Raw genomic sequence first — 6121 nt, forward strand, 5'->3', positions numbered from 1 at the left:
GTTTCAGATTATTCACCATATAAGTTCTAAATAGCCTGAAACGTACAAACTTCAGTCTTGCACTATTAAAAATATAATACGCTAGTAAAATTGATATAAATATAAACTCCTTAGTAGATTACTCTATTTGCAATAACGCGATACTGTTAAATCTGATTTTTAGACTAAATAATGTAAATTTTAATGATTATTTGACTACCAAGATCTTTGTTATTTTTTATCGATATTACGCAATTTTGTTCAGAACTATGTTATCCTAATATTTTAGAAACCCAGTTGATGATAAAACTACTTAATCTCGTCCATGTGTTCATTTTTCATTGGCTTACAGAAATAGCCTGGATTCAATCAACTCTCTGTTTATTGGTCAGTTCATTATATATATATATATATATATATATATATATCTATATATCCATATATACATATATGGTCTAACATCAATCGGTTCATGATTTCAATTAAAATAGGATGTATTTTTAAAAATACAGTAAACAAGAACTTGAAAGATTATAATCTAGTTTCTTATTTTTGAAATCATCAAGTAGAATCGAACAAAACTCATACTCTTGTTAAAAATAAAACGTTAGTGGAAGCATTATAGCTGGTTTATCAATCGTCTGGATGATAATTTTACACATGTTTTCTTATACAATGAATGGTTAACTGTTTTAAGCGAAAGCAATGTATACAGTTGAATATTTGTTACAGTGAATTTAATGTAATTCTGATTTAAAAATTAACTTTATGTAATAATTTAAAAGCGATGAAAATATTTCCAAACACTTTTGTGTGTTCTAATATTAAAAAAATTTAACAGTATAATGAAGTGAAATGTTCAGCCAATTATGAGTACAGGAATAGATTTATACCTAGTCGATTATTTACCATTTCATTGAAATCATGAACCGATCAATGTTAGACCACCATTGAAAACCTGATCATGATTTCAATGAAACTCAACAATCACCACAACCCCAAACTGAATATTTATTATTTATGATTACTTTTAGTAATATGAAGAAGCACCTCCTAGAATATGGTTCAATAGTACAGCCTCCATGTTAAGTTGACGCACTCTACAGTATCAAAATACGACATTTATCTTATAACTTTCAAATGAGTTTCCACTTTTATTGTTACATTCAAATGTATATCACTTCGCGTGGAATTGGCTTACTTTCATAACTAATCATATTTTGTGTTCTTTATCAAATCAGTAGATAAAATACTTCTTGTCAAACAAAAGTAATAAACATTGTAAGATGAAATGGTATTTCATTTCATGTGCTGTAAATCATCTACATATGCACTAGGATTTACTCTATACCATAATGTCTTGTTACTTTTGCATTACGATATTTTATCAAGTCACTAACTTCTGATCTGAGCCACGTTGGTAGATGCAGACCATTTGATTGGGGTCCGCGTGACTATCGTTACCAACGGTTGGAGCCTCTGAGTACCATAGCTCAGAATCGGTCACAATGGTGTAGGTGTATATACATTTTGTCTTCCCTTAAACGGTAAGATTAAAATTACATTATACCTTTCTTTGTACGAACTAATTCTTCCTCTCTGTATCATATCTTTATATGAAATCATTTCTTACTACCACTGAAGTAACTGCTTCTATGAATTTAGTGAACATCTTGTTGTGCCAATGAGGTATGGCAACTTGGAGAGATGCATATGTGCCTGGTCCTACGTTGTAGATAACTAACTGATCAAGTAAATTGATTGCACAATACTTATTAGTTAAGTGTGAGATTTTACTTACACATCAATCTAGGATTCAAGCTTTTGTTATAAATAATACTTTTATTACCTTACGATGTAAGTCGTGTTTTGAATTTTAAAAATTTGCAGACTGAGGCTCAAAAACAGGAATTCGTACATGCTGATTAAGCTGACAAGATGTACAAACATAACAACTCTTCTAGAGTATTACACTAGTCATCTACAATCAGTTTAAATAATTTTACAAATTCCTGACAAAATATTCATTGTTATTGACAGTATAGTACGACTATTCAGCAACTCAAACTTTACTAAAAATTTAAGGAAAAACTTAGATTTATAAAATAAATGTCGCCAACAAACAGGAAAAGCTCATTTGATAGTGTTATATACCACTTACTTACTTTTCCTGGTGTTGAGGGAACAGTGATGCCCCTGTAGTTATCACACTTGCTGAGATCGCCTTTTTTGGTATCTTGATCAGAAGTCCTTCTTTCCAACCTGTTGGTACTTGTTCTTCATTCCAAATCTTACTGAAGAGAATGTGGAAAATCTTTGTAGTTGCTGCTACATATACTTTCAGTGCTTCTGCTGGAATGTTGTCTGGTCCCACTGCTTTGCCGCTCTTGATTTGTCGCATGGCCATGCTGATCTCTTTAATTGTTGGTGGGCCAACATCGATTGGGAGGTCCGTGGGCACTGCTTCGATGTTGGGTGGGTTCAGTGGAGCTGGTCGATTCAAGAGTTCTTTAAATTGCTCTACCCACCTGTTCGATCGTTCTTCTTCAATGTTAGTGATTATTTCGCCTTCCATGCTTTTCACTGATCGTTCTGGTTTACGGTACTTTACAAAGAGCTTCTTTGTCGTGTCATACAATTGTCTCATGTTTCTCACTTTTGCAGCCTTTTCCGCTGTCATCGCTAAATCTTCCACATATTTACGTTTGTCGGTTCTCATGCTCCTCTTCACTTGCTTGTTTACTTTTGTGTATTCAGCTTGTGACTTGGCTTTTCCTGCTCTTGTTCGGCTGGCATCGATTGCTGCCTTCTTGTTCCTCCTCTCTTCAATCTGATCCAGTGTGTCGACAGCGACCCATTCCTTGTAGTGGTGGTTTCTGTGACCCAGAACCTCCTGACATATTGAAGTGATTGCCTCCTTGGTCCCTTTCCAGTTTCTCTCCATAGTAGTTCCCTCTTCAGCGAGTAGATCATAAAAGGCCTGGAACCTATTGCTGAGTGCTACCTTGAATTCGTTGAGTCTGTCAGTATCCCGAATAAAGGCCATATTAAACTTCTGAGATGTTGTCCGCGCCGTAGTCCAGTGCTTATAAAGTTTTAATTTCATCTTGACGACCAGCAAGTGATAATCTGATGCTATGTCAGCTCCTCTCCCGGTCCTTACATCCTCCATCGTTCTCCTGAACTTTTTGTGGATACAGATATGGTCAATTTAATTCTGCGTTGTGTGATCCGGTGAAGTCTATGTGGCTTTGTGTATGTGTTTGTGTGGGAATATGGTACAGCCTATGACCAGGTTACTGAAGACACATAGGTTTGCAAATCTCTCACCATTTTCGTTCCTTTCGCCCAGACCATGTTGTCCCATGATATCTTCGTATCCCGTGCTGTTCATTCCAACCTTGGTATTTGGGCCTTCCATCAGAATGGTCAGGTCCTTTGTTGGGCACTTCTCGATGATTGCCTGCAGCCTACTGTGGAATTGATTTTTAACATCTTCATTGTAGTCGTCGGTAGGCGCATAGCATTGGATGACGTTCATTGTAACGCTCTCTCTCTTTGTTTTAAAGGAGGCTTTGGTGATCCTGGGTCAATGAGATCCCCATCCTATAAGTGCTTTTGTGCTTTTTCAGATAGCATCAGTGCAACGCCTTGTGTATGTGGAGCATTTTCTTCTTCATGACCGGAGTATAACAACTCCACTGAAGCTAGTCGTTGTTGTCCAACCTGAGTCCAATGGGTTTCACTGATCCCAAGCACCCCCAGGTTGTATCTCCTCATTTTTGCAGCAATTTGGAAGACTCTCCCGGTCTTCCACATTGTACGAGCATTCCATGTACCTAGATAAATGGTCGCTCTAGTTGTCAGGAGCATCGGCCTCATGGCTTCCAAAGGAACTCGACTTTCACCATGAGGCGTTATAACTCTTCTAAATGAAGACCTTCTGACTTCCAGGAAGAAGTTTAAATGGTCTGAATAATTTTTTCTGGTTAGCTTTTTTTAGCGAGTTAGTTTTCTACGGGATCGCTAACCCCATGCTCAACTCCCCTTCCTTATCCGGACTTGGGACCGGCAGTAGCTTCCGGAGGGGCTACAGGTGGAGTTGTTATTTACCGCAATGAGACTTTAATAAATAAAACACTACAATAACAGTTTATTTGTTCACTTTATCACTTAGTAGTTGGTCGAAAAACATAATCGAGAATAAAATACTTAAAAGCGATTCCCAAAGTCAATAAACACAAGTTGGACAACTTTTGTAAACATCAGAATACTAAACGTACATTTTCATTCCATATAGAAACTACTGAGAGACTTTCAATAATAGAGCCGGCACCTACAGATATCAATGATGACTTTCATCAGTAAAATGTCACTTCTACCACACAATATTGATTGAACCAAAAACACAGCTTTTCACTACAAGATATCCCATTTAAGTTAATTCTGAATATCAATTCAGTGAAATGAACATATTTTTTGCAAAAGCAAGCAGCAATGCTTTTACCAATAATTATAGGTATTTTTTAAACTTGTATAGGCTTTGACAAGGCTTTTGATGGAATAACACAACAATTGTATTTAGTTATTAACACCACTTCTTAAAATTACAAATACAGTCAGGTTGCTAAAAGGTGAATAACTTCCCACAGTAAAATTTTAAGACATCTTGTTAAATTTATTTATGAACGTGCTGTACTATTCCATTGAAGTAGAAATTATAAATAGATTACTGTGTAATTTATGAAAATCTACAGAGGAATGAATCAATAAATAATTTAACTTAAAGTGTATTCCGGCAAATACTGTAAAAAATTGATACACAACGATAACATTTTGCTGTAATATGTTTCAGATGCTGAATAATCGAATATTTTACTTAAAGTGAAACAACTTAAAGATATAACACTTCTTGTCTTTTGCATAATTTGAACTACTGGAAAAAGTTATGTAACGTTTTGGTCAAAATTATTCAAGGCTTATATAAGCCTACTTCTAATTCACACAAGAGAACAGTGTATCCTAGAAATTGGTAGTAAGGATACATAATAGGCTTTTTTCAATGTTTTTAGTGAACTAAAGCTCCCATTATAAACGAGAAGAAAAGAGCACCGAAAATTCCCGTATAATCGAACTTTAAAGGAAGTTAGTACTTGATGCTAGATGATCGATGGCAAAGTGTATGTAATTCCTTAAGACTCAGTTTTCCTAAACTCAAGTTGGCAGATCATCGATTAAAGATATAAGGATTTCGAAATGATATATCTGAGGTTTTCATACAGGAATTACTGCACTTTCTAGTGACCTGTAACAGTGGAAGCACATCAGAGTATTAGTTCTCACCTTACTAGATGTAATGTAACTACTTCTCGGCAGTAATCTTGGACCACTACATTTAGAAATGTTCCAAGATAGTTTGAAAAAACTCGATCATCGTTGAATGTCATATTTGTCATTAGTCCCCTCGAACGAATTCGATGTGATTTATGAGTGGATCTACACCTTCTCCCAACCGTCTTTAACTTCCCTTCTCTGGATACCTAAAACTGTTCAGTCATTGTGTAAACTAGATAAGTTTTGAAATTCATGTTGTAACAAGAGAATTTAAGTTTTGTACCACTAAATAATCGTTAACAATAATCATATGTACATGTTTAATGATGGGATAATTCAGGTAGGAGCTTAACGAAACTATATTTGTCCTTGTTGTACACGAGATGAAGGCAGGTTTCTGAGAAAGTTCGTTGGGCCGAGAATAATAAACCATATTTTTTATTTCAATAAACACAATACCCTCGGTATACAAAAACTGTGATTAAGAGAGTTCATACACCCACAATATGTCTGGTAACACCCTTGGTAGAACTCATCCAGTAGGTTATTTACACTGCTGACAATGAATAAGCGGATATTAGATATACAAATTTATAGGTAATAATCTTTCAGAATAAATCATCAATAGCTTATCCAAACCCTCTCCGTAAATTTACCATTATCTTGATAGTTGAACATGATCTGAACAATCAGTAACCAACTAACTACCAACTTGGAGATTAAATGAAGTTATACATGATGAATATATGAAAGAAACGACGAGACATTATGATGAACGGAAAGTATAATACGGCTGATAGGATTTCCA

Source organism: Schistosoma mansoni, chromosome 3, assembly GCF_000237925.1.
Source record: "Schistosoma mansoni strain Puerto Rico chromosome 3, complete genome".
In the NCBI taxonomy this organism is placed as follows: domain Eukaryota; kingdom Metazoa; phylum Platyhelminthes; class Trematoda; order Strigeidida; family Schistosomatidae; genus Schistosoma; species Schistosoma mansoni.